The following is a 17,312-nucleotide window of genomic DNA, read 5'->3' on the forward strand; positions in this document are numbered from 1 at the left end:
CCTCGCACGCTGCTGCAGCGTCTTCTCCATCGTCGTCGCCTCTGATCGAAATTCGGCTACAGTGCGGGGCGGATTACGAACCAGGCCGGCAAAAAGCTCCTGTTTCACAACGCGCATTAGGTGACGCAATTTCTTGTCCTCAGCCATGTTTGGATTGGCTCGGCGGAAGAGGTGGGTCATATCCTCAATGTACATGGTCACACTTTCGTTGTTTCGCTGGTTCCTCGCCTGAAGAGCGGCTTCTGCCCTCTCTCTGCGGTCCGTGCTCGGGTACGTAGCAAGCAGCTCTCGTCGGAAGTCGTTCTACGATGATAACGACGCTTCATGGTTTTGAAACCACGTGCGCGCAGATTCCTCCATCGAGAAGTACACATACCGGAGTTTCTTTGTTTCGTCCCAACCGTTGCATCTGGCGACACGCTCGAAGTTTTCGAGCCAGTCCTCGGCATCCTCGAATGTGTCTCCGTGAAAGGATTCTGGCGTCCGGGGTGAATCAACGACGACGTGAGGAGGCATTACTTGAGTAGCCATCGCACTGGTACCTAGGCTGACTGCTGCCGCTGCCCTTGGTGAATCGGCGAGAGGACCAAACTCGGGGGCCTCACCTCGTATGCGGCGGCTCGTGTGTTGGTGGACAGGCGTTAACTCCGTTGGCTCCAAACTTCGGGGATCCGGGCTACCTTCCCTGGCGCGTGTGGGGCTTGAAATCATACCCCGCACCTCCACCAGACATGTAACCAACAGTTACGACGGCCGTTTCTATGAAAACTAATTTATTCTGGGCGAACCTGTGCCCATCAACAAAAACTTCCCTTGAGCTTCGCTTCTTCTAACGTCGTTCTCTTCTTTGTCGCCTCCTGTCGCGTGCCAGTCCGATTCTCGCGCACGAGCCGCCGGTCTGTCAGCACCGGCCCAGCGTTGCCTTGCGGTGCTTTTCTTGACGCTTGCAGTGTGGCGGCTCTTTGAAACGCAGTTGGGATGTGGCGGTCGTCTTGTGTTCTCGCAATGCTGGCGGCAATACTAAGTAACATTATACAGATATCAGGTTCTTAAACAGCGCGGAGAACTTATATAAAATATAAGTATCAAGGAGCTGCAATTAACAATCTAGTAATTGCAGCATACATTAAATATATAATGGAAATGAATGCATTGATGCCAACGATGGCAATGATGACCCCGGGTAGAACCTGTGGTTGAACCAGTTCCGTATAGGGGCTTAGTTCCTAGATGGTGGGGTAAAAAATTTTTTGCTTTCAGCAGAAAAAAGTTTGCAGTTCCGCCGGTAAGGCGAAGCACTAATTGCGATAGCAAATAGGTAGGTAGCTGTACGAAGTAAGGACAGTAGTATTATTGGCCATATAAACTTGTAAACATTCGCTTACTAACTAAATTAACAATGATAGAATGCGTAAGTGTGACTCAAGAGGATGTATAAAGAAATAGACACACAGAGACAGTGCTGTCTTTGTGTGTCTGCTTCTTTCTACGTCCTCGTTCAGTTGCGCTTACGCATTATATCATGAATTCAAACCAACTTGCCCATCAACGCATTCTAACTAAATTAACCAGCACGGTGTCATGCGTGCACAGGTAAACATGAACACGCAGCGCTCGATCTTGGCGGAGACTGTCTGTGAAAACACTGGAGTTAGGAATTGTGACGGCAGCTGAGAGCCAATTGCCCTCCGTGCATCTGGCGCTTCAGTGCGTACGAAACGTTGAAAGCACAGCGCATACAAAGCTACTGGCACTACGCGCACTATGCAAACATGGCAGATCGCTTTGAAGATGAGGCCCACGCGGGCACACACTTTAGCCACGTTGCAGACCGCTTTCAAGACACATGAGCGCCGGCAACGCGCCCCTATGGCATCCGCTAAAGGTGGATATTACGGTGTCCGCGTTTTGCGTGGCCGTAGTAGAAGCCACGGTTGTCTCCACTCTGTACGGAGCGGAGACAACCCTCCTCCTCCTCGCCTCACCCCCCTTCCTCGTGTGCCACAGGACAGGGCATGCATTTGAGCTGTATTCCTCGCTCGCTCACATGAGATTGACCCGTGTTCGCTGGCTCACCGTCACACGCTTTCGCTGATACGGAACCTCATGGCAACAGCAGAAATGTCCCTGGAGGGTCCATGTAATTGCCGTCACAATAAAATAACCGTTCAGCACTGGCTTTAGGTTCAGTTCCAGTGTGGCTCGACATTCTGATTTTTGCACACCACGTCTGAATAGAGATGCCTCAATCGCTGCTTCCTTTGTGTGTGCAGTACAGAGCCAGGAGGGATATTGGTGCTGCCAAGTAAAGTTTCAGGGCACAGGTTTAGAGGCATCCTGACACCTTCGTGATGCATTGTAGTTCAGTGCAAAAGCACCATTTCACAGTCGAAAATAAGAAAGCGAGCAGTGTTCACAATTGACAGGCAGCATTGACAGTACAGCACAGGTCGTTTCTGACCCAGCTGGCAAAAATGTCTGTGCGGCCGATAGAGCCATTGAAGAGGATTGTTGAAGGAAGCAGAGCTCCCTTGTTTGTTTTGGCCACATCTTGCCGCTGTCAAGCGTTGTCTTTTGCCTAAAGCAGCTTCAGTTGCTGCATTGCTCTTCAATAGGTGATGGGCCACTCCATGTGCAGCCTTCCTTGTAGTGTTGCACATTACGCCATGTTACCACTGTAACATGCCACTTCTGCTGCAAATGAGCGCAGGTGCGTGCCCACTGGCAGGAATGGTGTCATCACTGAAATGCTACGCCCTACACGTACTCTCCTGCCCTCCACTTCACTGTTTCCTCTCCATGGTTATCTCAACCACACCCTCTCTGCATTCGCTCTACTGTTCAACTGCCTAACGTCAAAACCCATCCAGCTCTATAAAGAAAGCGTCCCAGCCTGTCGAAGTATTTGTATTTTTCTTTCCCTCCGATAACACTTCTTGGCCACAGCATGATTTGCCCCGCGATGCAAACATGTTCTTGCATAGTACCATAGTGGTTTATTAAGGGATAGATGGGAGAGAGGTTGCTCAGTATTTATGAGCTCCATGTGCAGTTTCCCCACAAAGGCGGGCACCAAACTTGCCTAACTTCCATGCCCAGCATAACACCTTATAAAACGCTGCATGCAGGCAGCTTCCGTCTTGGTAGAAGAGCTCACCATCTTTTCGGCATTCTTTTGCATGTAAATAGGTGATGGTGGCAGGGGTAAGCTGCTGCACTGGTGGTGCATGAAAGACCCAGGCGTGCGGCCGTATTGCACTGGAACAAGGTGTTGTGCATAACCTTTTTCTTGATTTTCTAACTTCTGCATCAGAAAATACCAACGTTTTTCTTGCAGCTCCATTGTCTATGTGTGATGCCTTCTGATCCATGATATAGCAGAGTATGTCTATATTACCATCCTTCCAAACATCTGGCAGAATCCTCTGAGAACAAGTGTGCGTAGGCTTTCATTAAGCCTGTGAATGCATCTTTTCACAGAATTGATGGATGTGATACACTGCATAAGTGGGTATGCACCAGGCTACATAAGTTTGCTATGTCAAAGCTCTGTGAGGAACCCTTTAAGTACTGTAGCAAGATAGGCTGTAGGTGTTCCAAGCTTCTGTGTTCATACTATGCCTTGCACTAGTACACAAAAAAATTCAACCATTCCACTCTGTGAAGGTGGATGACCAGCAGAGCTGTATATAGCTATCAAGAAAATGAACTAAAACAGCAAAACAATATAACACAGATATGCACGTTATGTTTATTTGTATTAACGTTTATCTCGTGACCACAGTAATTATGGCTTTATGGTCGCTATGATGGCCATGGGCTCTGTGATGGGCACTGCAGAAGTTTTTAGGGAACGTTAAGTCTATGCAAGATCGATGGCGCATCATGAACATTAATCTTGGTGCGGCATTGAAGGCCAAACCTTTCCAAGAGAAACGCCAAGAACCACTTTCCGTCGGGACGAGACACATCGACGTTAGTCACCCACAATGACGATGGGATTGGGGTCCAATTGGAGGATCCACCCAAATGTGTCGATCATAAAATCTTCAGGGTCTCTCTTTGATGTTTTGGGATCAACATATACAGTGGTGACGATTCCGCCCTCAGTCTGTGCGGCGCACGCATCGGTGCATTCCACGGCAAGGCTTGTTGTCGGTAAGGCATTGGGCGCAACGGCCGGACTATCGTTTGCACAGATCGCAACGCATCAAACAGTCATTTATCATGCATCACCGGTTTTGACACAGCTAGCCTCAAACGCAGCTGGGACACATACGCTGATACGTTTGGCCTTGTGCTTAAGCTGTTTTAGCTCTATGGATGCTGCCATAGTTTTTGCCAATGTACATCACGAAAGCCTGGAAACTAGCCTAAGACAGCTTCACTGTAAAAACAAACAGTTGGTCAGCGATTAGCCTATGAACATTTGCTTTACGAGTGTGAAATACTGGGTGAGGGATTCTAGTCAGACCCCTGAAAAACTGTCCTTTCAAAACACTGCCAATGTGCCAGTGTTCTATAACAGCTTTGCCATAACACTGCGCTGGGTCTCCGTAGTGGTCGCCACATCGGTTCCATCACGATGTCTTCAAACGACAATGCCCCGTCCACATCCACCCAGGCTTCATCACATCTAGTGCTATCGCACCCTCGTGACCCAGGGATTTTCACCGGCACAAATGACACGGATGTAGAAGATTGGCTCACCTGGCATGAGCGCGTCAGCGACCATAACAGATGGGACGCGACAGTCATGCTTGCCAACGTAATATTCTACCTCCAAGGCATGGCTCGCTTGTGATATGGCACACGTGAAGACCTAACTAGCTTGGAAGTCTGCATACAAAAGATGCGTGACTTACTTGGAAAACCTGCCAGACGTCGGCTATCAGTCAGACAAGAGCTTGCGATACTGGCTCAGTCGTCGACAGAGTCGCATATTTCCTACATACTGGATGTGCTGGCTCTTTATAAAAAGCAGACAGACATGTTGGAATCAGATAAAGTTGACCATGTGCTAAAGGGAATAGCAGATGACACATTCAGTTTGCTTTTGTGCAAAGATTGTGTGACAGTTGTTGCCGTCCTTCCGGCATGCTGATGCCTTGAACAAACTAAAAGTTGACACTCCTGCATTGATGTTCCAGCGTTTCGTAAGCCGTCAAGTACACCTACCATGACAGAGATCGTCCGTGGGAAACTGGAGGCCATAGCTCCAGCGATCCGTTATCCTCGACCACGTGACAATGACGTGACGACCATATCACTCAGTCTGTTGTCCGACAAGAGATTGCCAATATGGGTCTCCCCAGTCAAGGAACTCTCACTCCCAAGTACTCCAGTGGTCACTTCAGCTGCACTGAGTCTGCGATACCCACCAGTGTGTTATCGAAACGCAGCTGAATGGCGAACATCAGACGACTGGCCCCTCTGTTTCACATGCTGTTGCGTCGGCTACATCTCTCAATACTGCTGCAGCCACTGGTACTCATCTCCATGTCCCAACGACAGTTTTGATCGCAGCTCAGCATATAATGCACGCGGCCAGTTTTATGCTCGCTCCTTTCCTCCACAAGTGGCGACGTCTCTGCTTCGTCGTATAATCCCAGCCATTCGCCCTCACCTCAGACTCAACAGTCCTGCTCACTGCCATGTCAACGTTCACCGTCTCCGTCATACTTCCGTTGCAACTCTGAAAGCTATATAATGCAGCGCCCGGAGGTGATACTGCATTGACAACCCAGACCGAAAATCCTCTCTTGACCTCTGCTCCTCTACGCAACCGTACCGAAGTTCTCTTTTATGGTCTGTCCATAACCACTTTAATATACACAGGTGCCCAGATATCCGTTAAAAAAAGTGCTCACACTTGCCGCCTGCCCTGCCATTCAAGTTGCCAGTGGCAGCACAACTGCCATACTCTGCCTATGCACTGCCCGTATTAACATTGCCGGCCGTGTTATGTCTGTTGTCTTTGCCTTCGACCCCTGCCCTCATTGTCTCAATCTAGGTATTGACTTCTTGACCCTGCACTCTGTGCTTATCGACTGCTCTTCCGGTGCTCTGCGCTTAGATCTACCCCAATGTACTGCCGCCGCCAGACAAGCCCTGCCTTAGGTGCAGCCAATTCGTTCGTCTGCCACCCCATGCTGAAACATAGGTCTCAATAGTGCCGTTCCCTGCTCTCCCTGACGGAGACTGCATGGTGCATCCTGTTCTGGACGTTCTCTTAACCCGCCATGTTATGTTACCCGATACCATTATTACAGTTTGAAATAATCAGGCGTACCTTCCCATTCTGAACTTCAGTTCGACACAAGTTCTGCCCATAAATATTTTCCTAGCGACGCTGCATTCCTTGCAGCACTGTACTGTTTCGGCACAGGCTGCTGATCGTCAGGTTGACTTGACTGCTGCAGAGTCAACTTCAACTTACATGTATGAGGACCCATTACGCCGAATGATTGCTCCTGACCTGTGACCTGGTTAAACTGATGTTCTATGCTCCTTCGTAGCTTCATAGAAGGTGCGCAATCGTCTGTTCGCACCCGCAAAATTCACAATCTAGACTTGTGGCCATTACAATGAGGTAAGAGTACGCATTGGTAAAAGTTACCCCAAGCCATAGGCGACAGAGGAGAGTTATCTCCCGTCGTGGTAAGCCATGTGAAAGGCAGAGCTTCAGATCAGGATCCAGGGAACAAAGGCACTGGTTTTTAATGTCTGCCAAATTCCATTACGCCAAGGTAAGCTCATGAGCAAGCGCACAGATCTTTCCCGCTGCGTCTGTTCTTGACAGCAGGATAGCAACACAATCGGCACTGGCATCCTTACTCGTTTGCAAGGATGCCACAATGACTTGGCAACCAGTGAAATACGATGCCATGACCTGTCTCAACTGCCGGATCGTAAATTTCCATGTCCCCGGGGATTTATGTTCCAGTATGGTATGTGTCAATAGTGTGAGAGCGGAAGAAGACGACATCGACTGTTTTCCGATACTGTGGTTCGGAGCCCTCGCTTTTAAACACCGGTGCAGGTCTCCTACACCGTCGCAATATTATCGCAAACATAGCTTTAGTGTTCTACAAATGGAGGTAAATGCAGGTCACAATGAGAGACTCCTTCAGAACATTTAAGTACTAGCTCAATGACGAAGGCTATCCTCATTATAATTCTGTCACTAGTACTTAACGACTCGCAATATAGAGATCAATGTATTGCAATATGACTAAATGAAATGCTACTTCTCCAGTTCTATGTGATATTTAGAAAACAGAGAACTCATTGACATTACCTTTTGCAATGACGCGAGCAGTTGAAGGGTTTCATTTTCTCCACTCTGGAGCCATCCGCACTTTCCTGTTTCAGTAGGTTCGTTATTGGTAGGGCTGGGCTGGTTTTGCTGGCTTGCAAAACTTGTGCAAGCTGCAAGTAGCAGACTATGCCACGTTCATGTCATGCTGTGGGATTCCTGAACGCTCCACGTCACTTGACCAAGAGCAGCTGCAGAGGCGAATCACACTCTGTCTTGACTCGGCTTCTCCGTGGCCAAGTGTTAGCATTTTGTGCAGAAAACCGGCGCTGTGTTAGTCCCTGATGGCATTAAAGGGCGGTGATGGCATATGCAACATCACCGCTCCCCCACTTGGGGGTGGCTGATTCGAATTGCGCTAAAGGTATGTAGACCCTTTAGACGCAATTTTTTCATGAACGAAGTCTTTTCTTGGCACGAAACAGGTGCTGCGAGGTTTCTGGAACGGCATCTTAACAGTCCACATTGACTTAATATTTGCCCTTTTGTGTCCCTTCAAAGAATCCCAGAGGGTCGAAATTAATCCGGAGTTCCCCACTATGGCCTCGTAACCAGAATTTAATTTTGTTATCCTGACTGCAACATTGTTAGTGATGTTTTAAATTTATTTAGCCCCACAAAGCCCTAACACCATTTAACATCAAAGAAAACTAAAACAACTTGGTCACATTTATTTCTGGCGATAGAGAGTGTAGGAACAGTGACATGATAATTGAGTAAAAATTAGTAATTGACTTGCAGAACTTCCGCAATTTCAAATTCGCTTCAGCATATCAAAAACTCTATGGCTTCTACATTGGGTTTCCGGAGCTTAAATCACAGTATTTAGGCATCAAATTCAGCTTATGAAGAATGGCATGTTGGGCTTTGTGCGGTTAACAAAGTGGACACCCTGTAAGCCAGTCACAATCCCTTGCGCAATTTCTGTGAAGCTACATGCTTCACATGCTTCAGCCTCTCCCTCTCTCTACTCTAGAAGAATTTGGAAGTGGCCTCTCTTGGGCCTTCTTGAGGGTAGGGTGCAGGCTTGGGAATCAGTTGTTTGGTGATGTGTCCCCCTGGTACATAAATGGAGGAGCTTCTTGGGTGGGGCTGTTATGCTACTGTGCCTGGGCTAGCACCGTGCCCCCTCATGCACCCACGCTCACTCACACTCGCTCACTCACTCACTCAAAATATTCTGTTGAAAACATGGCACGGGGAGAAAAAAAAAACTAAAGCTGCTTGGTATTGGTGCAGCAAGATCTTGTTTGCAGGCAAAGTTCAAACCGGTATGTCTTGTCAAAGTGTGTGTGGGCACAAATGTAGTGTGGCATGCTGTTGCTGCAGTGTGTGTGTGGTCCTTGTTGCGACGAGGTTTGTTTGCTTTTTGCTTTCAGGTGGAGTCCGGCATCTTCCAGCAGCCGGCTGCTGTCTTCCCAAGTTCACCACCACCGGACCCTATTGCCCTCTGACCACCCGACACCCCTGACCCCTGAACACGCCCAATGTCTTCGGCCGACGCGTCGTCGCCCTGAGGACTTCGTGCCCGCTGGCTGTGCTGTCTTGCAGCCAGCCGCCAGGAAAACTGCGTTTGTAACCGCACTGGCTCGCGTTCGAGTGTAAACCCTTTCCAAGAGCAGCAGAAAACACGGAAAAAGAAAGAGCAGGCAGACATGTCTCGCATCATGCCGCCGGTCAGTACTGCCGGCTCAGGTTTTTTAGATTCATCTACCTCGCTGTCTCAGCCTACCTCTTGTTCGCTCTTGCAGTCCTCCTCAGTTCTATCACTTCTTACCATTCTTTGTTCCGCTGCCCAGTCTGAGGCCACCACTGTTTTCTTCATTTGGAGAGCGAGCTTCTAAGACTGGTCTGCATTCACCCTCGAGGCTCTCTGTGGTAGCAAAGCTGAAACCAAAAGTGACAGGCAGGCTGTCTTGTGTTCTGGAATTTAGGAGCCTGCGAATTCCACCAGAGTCGTAGAAAGCTGCCACTAGAGTGTCGTTAACTTGGTGACCGTTGAAGTGTGTTTCGCTCTCTCTGCCTTACACCTGTTCCTCACTGCCTCTCTCAATGCCATTGCTTGTGCTCTGGCAGGGGCAGCCTTAGCTTAGCATCCCGTCCAGGAGGGCAGCTTGGTGTGGGGTGTGCGCCTGTTCTGGCATGCGAGTCGTGAGTTTCATTCGTTCGAGTGCCTTTACCCGGGGAAGGTTGTATTTACGCTACGCCCGTGGAATTTGGGGTGGGAGACATCCAGGCTGCGACTATTCTTTCAGGCCGTTGTGGCCACCAATTGGCTTAGACATTTGTATGGTTTGGGCAGTCTGGTTGTGTCGGGTTCAAACTGCCTCCTTTGCTATTTGCCTCTTCTGGGAGGTCTCCAACTGGAGTTCTTAGCAATTGCAGACTGGACAATGGGATTTTTTTTCTACAAGAAAGAAAGAATCATGAACAATAGTGGCCAACCCAGAATGAAGCACACCCCACACTTCTGCTCCGTCCCTCGCAATCCCCTTGCCTGCAGGGTACTGTTTTCTTCTGAGTCCTGTGCTTTGTTGACTTTATAGAGAGAGAGAGCAGCAGTGTCTTTGAATGCATCACCACGACGTCGTCGGCTCCTTGGGCGACTCCCTCCCCTCGCCTCCCTTTTTTTCCTCCTTCTCTTTCTCTCTCTCTCTCACTTTCTCCTTGCTCCCTACATCGAGGCAACTTCTTGCAAGAGAGCAGCACATCCGGAAGAGGAATTGTTGTTGCATGGTACGGCTTGATCCGCGATATCTGCGAACATGAAGAATACTCTCCCACAGGAACTTGAAGTAGCAAAGCAGAGAAAAACAAACTGACTTTGAGTGGCTATGAAGAGCGGAATCGATGAGAAACCCAAGGAGTTACGTTTCCATGTACTTTATATTTTTTTATGTTGTGTTCATGCAACACAGTAGCAGCTACCCAGATGGTGCATTTCCCATCTGGCCTGCGAGACCGCCTGTCACATTTTTTTTCTGTCATCAGTGACTTGTGCGTGTCGGCATTTTTTTTTAATCTCTTGAAGTATTTTTTTTTTTTTTCATGAAGTGCTGTTAGTGGTCATTGTCGGGGGATGCAGGTTGCAGTGTGTGTTGGCATTTGTTCCTTTTGTTTCTTTTCTGCTCTTTCGATGTTGGTGTACTTAGAAAGACAATGTTGTAGTTCACTGATGATTGTCTGTGCTTTCCTTTCTTAATGCACTGCAGTTTGTGTTTGCCCTCTTTTGTGTTGCATTGGCTAGTTCTTATCTGATCTGGACACGTAATATTGGCTTTCACGTGCAATTGGTAGGTTGTGTTGTGAACAGCTCTACAGTGCTTAGTGTTATTGCACGCCGAGTGAAAAAGAAAAGCTGCAAACATTCTATGGATTGTCCTTGTTTTGCAAATGAAACAAAATCGGAATTTGAAGATTTGCTAACTGCTGATTATGTGAGAACAGAAAGATTGTCTGATATTTTGCACACAGAACACCTAGCATCATGACTACCCCGATTTGAAGCTCGAAAAGTTAACTTGGTTGTTTACTTGATCTTTAAAGACTGAGCGTGCCCTGCTGAAACGACTAACAGGGGTTTATTTCACGCTGTGTGCTTTCTGCTCGATGCTTAAAAGTGAGCTTTGCCCCTATTGGGTTACGGAAGGGAATGTCGTGCATGGTTGGCTGAACGCTTCCCCTTGCTCCTTTTGTTTCCTCGCATTCCCTCTCTCCCACTGCGTTCCTCTTCTTGTCATGTGGGACAAGTGAGCATTGGTGTGTGGCGCAGGAGGAGGAGCAAGCCCATTACTGTGCTGTCCCTGCTTGGCAAGTGTGCCTAATCTCCTCGCTTTCCGCTTCACCCTTCCCTCTTTCCCAGGCTTGTGGTGCTTGACACAGACACGTGCGGTTGACACACACACACACACACACACACACACACACACTGTGAAGGACGCTGTTGGTGCGATGAGTGGCCGCCAGGCCAGCGGGACGGTTTCTGGTGCGCTCCTTTTGTTCTCCCCCCCTTGCCACCCCCGAGGCCCAGCCCCGGTCCCAGCCCTCGCCCCTGGGATGCCCGAGGGAAAGAAAGGCCTTTTACGGTGTGGCCGGCCCTTCAGCGACGTGGTCGAGCGACTGACGCGCAGGACTGCTGATAACCCCCCATACCCCCCCTCACTATATTCCCAGCCCCTATACCTCTCATATGTATTTTTTTAATCTCTTTTGGAACGCGTGACCGACTGAAGATCACGAAGCGTTGTGGTCGACCCGGGGACTTGCGGGGGTGAGTGTGCGTGTGCCGCCCCCCGCTGGCTGCCAGGCTGCTGCACCTGGGAGCACCCACTGATTGTAGCGAGTGGAATTGGACTTTGGCTGTGTGGGCAATGCTCCCGGTGTGCCGGTGGCTGGCCGGCGGAGCTCTAGTTTTTGAGCATGATATACACGCAGACGTGCAATGTGTGATGAGTTGCGCCTGCATCCCCCATTCTTGTGGCAAAGAAGCGAGTGTGCATTTTGACATGTGTGCTTTGGGGCATGAGGCATCTAGTGTCTCTCAGGTGCGTTTGTACATCTGTTTTCTCCGCTGCTCTGTGTGCCCCAAGAGCCCGCTTTTCTTTTTCGCCAACTGGAGCAATTCCTCCGGTCTCCAGCCTTGGCTCCCTCTCTGTTCTGCTGCCATACAACAGTTTCCTTTTTTAGACGGCAGCCTTTTTCAGTTGATACACCTTTCTTCTTTTGCCACACCCGTGAGGGACTGCTGTTGTCTCTTAGTGAGTCGTACAGGTGTGTGGCTTCAGGTGTGCCCTCGCACCTTTTCCTCTGTTTCTTGCCTCCCATGTTTTCAAAATTTTGGCCTTTGTTGTGTTTGTGCCGATTTGCTTCTTCTTGCTCCCTGTTCCCCGACCCGTCCTTTTCTTTTCTTAATGCATAGGAAGTGTGTGTCTTCTGGTGTGTATCAGGTCTGTGCACTGAGAACTGTCCCTGATTCGATGTCACAAGTGGGTTCTGGTCGTTGTCCTGAGTTTTGTGCTGTAGGCATAATGAGTGTAGTGAGTGTGCGTGCACTTGTAGAAGCCTATGTGTATGGCCGTTGCATTCGTTTGTATAGACGGGGCAGTCTTGGAGAAACTGTGTGAGTGGAGAAAAATTGTTCATCTGAACGTTGGTCCTTCCATGCTGGAAACATGAGCTTGCCTTTCCCTCCTCTTTATTATCCCCTCCCCTACCAAAACCTAAGGAAAGAATCGTTTTGACTTACTATGCAAAACTGCAGTCTGATCGGTGCGTGTGTGTGCTTCCAGGGATGAAAAAAAAAAAGTTTTTCAGTGGAAAGGGCTCCAAACTGATGCCCCATGCATAGAGCTTTGTACACCTTCCTTGGCTCCCAGGGACCGTCCCTCCCCCCTCTTCTGAGGTCTGCTTGGCAGGTCCAGGGTAGTGCATTGAAAAGTCCCTCAGCTCCCTCTGGTGCAGTTGTCCCATTGGCAACTAGTGTCGTGCTTTTCTCTCCCTTCTACCTCTCCTGCTAACTTAGTTGCCATGCAGGCAACTGATGTGGTGCCCCGTCTTTAAGCTATACATTGTGTCTGGGTTTGTTTGGAGAAGAAGAAAAAAAAAGTTCCTCTGTCGCACTCGTGGGCCTGTGGTGTGCCCGGGCTTTCCTGTGGCACCCTTGGCACCGCCCGACCAAAGCCTCGCCCAGTGCATGCATGGACACGCGCACACACACACAAAGAGAAAAAACCCTCGGTGGGTTGTGGTGGAGCCCACCGACATCGACGGGTGGCGGTGAAGTGCATGCCGCCGCCACCATCGGGACACCAGCGTCGCGACAAGCACCACCCACTGGTGCCGGGACGCCTCCTCCGCCAATCTGCCGCTCTGCCGTGGCATCAGCGACGACGACAACCGAAAAGACTCACGCAAAAAGGAAGGAAAAAGAAAATGTGGGGACAATTTCCAATTTCCCATCTGGCGCATCTGGGAAGTGACATAAAAAAGGCACGGAGTGAACACTCCTTCATTGGTGTTGGGGTGGGGGTTCCTCGAGCTCCGGAGGGTGCCTCGCCGGGCCCGTCCTTCGGAGCAACCGAAAAATGATGTCTTACGTAAGCATTGATGCACGGCGACCCGTTTGACAGGTGCCGCACGATTGGGGGACGATGTGACTGCCGGCGGGAGATCCTGTGGCCACCTGTGCGTGTCGCCCAACAAGACTGTGCTTCGGTGGTGTGCAGTGCTTAGTGTGGTGCGGTTTCTGTGCTACCTTCGCCACTGTGTGGCCCTGCTGCGGGTCTCTCCACGTCTTCAGAAAAAAAGGGGTGGGCTCTGAAACAAAAAAAGAAGTGGCTGTACGTGCGGCACCTTCCCATCGGTCTCTTTGGCCAAACAAACAAAACATGTGGGGGACAGTACAGCATGTTTCTGGCAAGTGGAACGTTTCGGACTTCTAAAAATTATGAGAAAGGTGCAGTCTTGGTTTCTGGATGGAGGAACCTCCCTGGTATGTGTGGCCTGGCGTGTCGGTTGTCGCCTCGTGTGTTTGGTGTACATAACTCTTTGTCTGGTTTTTGTGGGTCATTTATTTATGACAAGGGAGCGCGCAATCCCTTCCTGTCCAGGCCCTCAACTCCCCCGGCCCCGCCCTGGTTGTCGTGGCAGTCGCTCTTGGGCGGGGCGGTGGTGCTCTCTCTCTCTGCAGAGGGGAGTGTATATAAGCAGTGCCAGCAAAGTTCATAAGCCTCCTCTCCCCTCCTGGCCCCATTACCTTGTCTCGTAGTGGATAGTGCCCCCACCGTTTCATACCTCAGAAGAGCTTTCGAAAGCATCTAGCATCTCCTCTTCCTGTGGCCCCGTGCACTTCGTGTTGGTTGCCCCGTGGCACCAGCTATCCTTTGTTCTGAATGCTGGTCCAGCCCTACCTGGGTGCTTGTGTCGGCCATGTGCAGCCTCTGTGTGAACAGCAGTGCAGGTTTGCTAGCGGGTTGTGGTGGGAGCAGCTGTTGAGACCAGTACCCTCCATGCAAGCATTGTGGAAAAGATTGCTCGTCTGCAAGGGAGGCTTTCTTGGCACTGTCATAGTTACCTTGTTGGGTATTCAGAGACGATAAGCGCAGCAAAATGATAACGGGCGGCAGCAGACGCCACTTTGCGCGTGTGCTCTTGTCCGTCTTCGGTCCCTGCGCTGACTGTCTAATCTTGCACTGCAGTTCACACAGTTTTCTGAGACAGCTGTCAGTCAGCACTGTGTGTGCCACCTGCTGTCTTAGATTTTTTTACTAGTTTGCTGTTGTCACACATTGCGCTTCATTTCATTAGAGTCGTCTACATTTCTTCTTCATGATCTATATTTTATTTTATTTTATGAACACCGCTAGGGTTAAAGATACAGAATGGATGGCTGATGCTGCCCCCCTGCCGCTGTTTATCTTTTTGCACTCCCCCCCCCCCCCCCCCCCTCTTCACCAAGTTAGCATGCATCAGCTTTTTATCTCACGTAAAATGAGTCATTGGAATGTTTGAGATGCAGGTGAAGGTTTAGCTGGCTCTTTATCTTAAAAATGTGTGGCCTTAAGTTTGCTGGGCCGCTTGAAAGACTTTCCTCCAAGTTTTTGCATGCACGCAGTCATCCATAGCCCTACATTGGGCTTTTTATGCACTCATATTGTGTTCATCAATTCTCGTCTCATTTCTTTTTTATTCTCAAAGGGGAAGAAAAAAAACGAGATTTGCACCACTACCCTTCCTTGTGGCAACTAGACCTGGCATGCCTCCCCTATGCTTTTCTTTTTTTTTTCCTTCACCTCCGGTGTGCATGATATTTCATCTCTAGCAGTCATTCACATCTGCCTGAGTGAGAATGCAAATGTGCTATCGCGTCTTGCATAAAATGCAAGCAGGTTCTTGTTTTTGTTTAGCTTTTGCATTTCTAATGTTGCTTGTGAAAATTTCCTGTTCCCCACCTCCCTCCTTCCCAAGAACTGTACGAGTATAAACGTCGCGGTTGTGTCCTGCCTCCCTTGCTTTTTGTCTTTGAGTTGTGTGCCACAGCAGGTTGCCTCACTATGTGTCTGCTTGGTTGGATGGCTTTCACGTGGAACCGGGCTCAGCCAGTCAGAGTTGCTTTAATGTACTTTCCTCCGCTGATTCATGCCGCCCGCTTTTAATGGTGTCCTTCTGTTCACAAGAATGTTAGCTCTTACGGCCTGTCCTTAAGCTAGCAGCCACACTAGCTCTTTTCCAGCAGGCGCCCGCGTGATAAAGTAATCACTATCGTGCTATTTATAATCTCATTATTGAAAATTTTCTCGAATTTTTTTGGATCAGCGCCTGCTTATCTTTTTTATACTAGGCTGTTTGCTTACCCTTAGTTATTAAGGGCTTCAAAATCGATTTCATTTGCCTCCTAAAAAAAAAAAAAAATTGGAAAGACGTGCTGCTGCATTGCACTGCGATTTTCTTTATGGTTCATTTATTTTTTAAAAATTTTAATTATTAAGCTGCACATGGTATGAACTTGTGGGTATGCGTGTAAGACAACATGGATCTCCTCTTATCCTGACCTCGTCCTGGCCTTGTGAAATGCTCGAGTCTTACCCTCCTTCCTTGGCAGTGTGGTATGAAGGAGAGAGATTGGTGGTTTGCTTTATTTCCCCGCAGCATGTGATGAATTGATAAAATTTGCCTTGTTGCAGTTGTAATTTTGCTTGTTTTTGCCGATGGTTCTGGTGCCTTCCATTGCCCTCGTTTACAGCAGTGGAGAGAGAAGCACTCGCATGTTGTACAACCTTGCCTGTAGCGCCAACTGGTCCCCTTGTGTTGTCGTGCATTATTCTCCGCCTCACCTACCGCCCCTCCCTTAAAATCGCGGCGTCATTATTTTTTTGTCCACCTCGGTCTAGTTTCGACCGTTGTCTATCTAAATAACGGGTCTTCACCCTTGCCCCACCGACCCACTCCCACACTCATTTGAATGCTGCCATCATTTTTTAGGTAAATTGAACATAAGTGAATACGGCAAAATTGGTGAGAAATGTCGGTGAGATCTACATTTTAGTGGGGAGAAATAAAGAAATGGTCGAAAAGAGGGGGCAGGAAATTAAAATACAAAAAAGCGGCCCTGTGCGCTGCCCGTCTTGAAATGTGTAAAAGTCAATCGTTTCTTTTTTTTTTTAATGGTAGGTTGGTTATGTCTCCCCATATCTTGTAGTTTTTAACACTGTTGATGTGAGTGTGTCAGGATCTTTTTAGGAGAAAAATAATCAGTCTGTGTATAATCGCCTATTTGTTGCTGTGACTGTAGAGCAGGCAAGAGGACGGTTCATTGCTGGAGGAATTGTTCAACGTACATTGATTGCATCTCTGCTATCTTTCCCATGTTAGACCTAGCCCGGGCCATTGCACACCCTCAATGTAATTGGCTACTTTTGCAAATGAATGCCCTGTTTTTCATTGTAGCCGTGTCAAAGCAAAGAGCGGTCAGAAACGATTGGTGCAGACTGCCTGCAGGTTGTAGAATATTTCTTGTGCCCGGGCAGCAGAGTTTGTGACAGCATCCGTACTCTTGTCTATCTCTGACGGGGCATGACAAAACATTTAGTGTGTGATGCAAAGTGTAATCATGCGACTAGTGTAACCTCATCTGTTTTTTTCTCCGTTTTTTCGAATTGCCAATAAAATGATACGAGTGGCGTCCGTAGCCTTGCTTGGCTGCCTCTTCCTTTGTGGTCGTACGTGTTTGCGACTGGAAGCAGCCAGTGTGCAGGAGCCATATTGTGCTGCTTTTTTTTACCTGAGAGGCTTTTTTTATGTAGGCTCAGTTTCGCAATCGATGGCAGAAGAAAGTCTTGATGAGAAGGCTTGGTAGTAGAGTTGGTGTAATTTGTCATTGCGTTGGTAGTTATATGGACACTGTAGGCGTGTTTGTGTTGTCGTTGTGCTGTCTTGGTATCAACAGCACACGTGCTGCATGTGTTAGGAGTCGCATTATCCGCCGTGAGGTTGAGGA

General features: G+C 48.8%; 1 protein-coding gene across 1 annotated transcript in view; it reads left to right on the forward strand.

The window, feature by feature from the left end:
• The window catches only part of LOC126538863 (uncharacterized), a 44,382-nt gene extending 27,379 nt beyond the window's left edge, over positions 1–17,003 (forward strand). Inside the window, exon 2 of the mRNA XM_050185592.3 lies at positions 8,698–17,003. The gene's annotated coding sequence lies outside the window, so the exon portion shown is untranslated. The remainder of the gene's footprint in view (positions 1–8,697) is intronic.
• The last annotated feature ends 309 nt before the right edge of the window (positions 17,004–17,312 follow it).

Source organism: Dermacentor andersoni, chromosome 3, assembly GCF_023375885.2.
Source record: "Dermacentor andersoni chromosome 3, qqDerAnde1_hic_scaffold, whole genome shotgun sequence".
Taxonomy (NCBI): Eukaryota; Metazoa; Arthropoda; class Arachnida; order Ixodida; family Ixodidae; genus Dermacentor; species Dermacentor andersoni.